Genomic DNA, 627 nt, shown 5'->3' with positions numbered 1-627 from the left:
TGTCCGGTATATCCCACTCAACTGCTTGTATTGCCTGCTCCATCCAGGCTTCTTATTCTTCTTCTCCTTCTGGCATCGGTTGCATCCCCGAAAAAGTACATAATTTCCTATATCTGGCCCCTATACAGTAACCCCCAGTCAGATTTTGGATGGAAGCCAAATTTCCCCCCACTTGGGCAGCCCCTACTTCTGCTACCCCTGTAGATAGGGAAACACACTTCTCTTTCTTCTGGCCTAGTGGTTTGGTCAAAGGTATGCCCCATACAGTAGGGAAAATCACCCCCACTCTGGCATCTTCTGTCAGTTGCAGACTTTGAACCTGAAAGCACTCTGGGAAGCTTTTTTTCCATTCCAGCAATACATAAAAATGGGGGGATCCTTATCCACCCTCATATCTATCACATATACCCTCTGGTCTGGGACAAAGCCCCTTAATGTCTGTAAAATTCGCTCCTCTGACCAAACATCACCAAGGACCTTAATTACTACGCTTGTCCTCATTTCACTATTCTGCTCCTCACACCACCTGGTGGCTGCATTAGAGTCCATATTGTTCTCCTGGCTCATATCCCTACACAAGACTAACACTTCCTTACTAAGGGGAGGGGCTGGGCAGGAAATCCCGGA

Source organism: Protobothrops mucrosquamatus, unplaced genomic scaffold (assembly GCF_001527695.2).
Source record: "Protobothrops mucrosquamatus isolate PMUCROS unplaced genomic scaffold, P.Mucros_1.0 scaffold149, whole genome shotgun sequence".
NCBI classification, from domain to species: Eukaryota; Metazoa; Chordata; class Lepidosauria; order Squamata; family Viperidae; genus Protobothrops; species Protobothrops mucrosquamatus.
The sequence above is the reverse complement of the archived record's forward strand: the minus strand, read 5'-3'. Positions refer to the sequence as shown.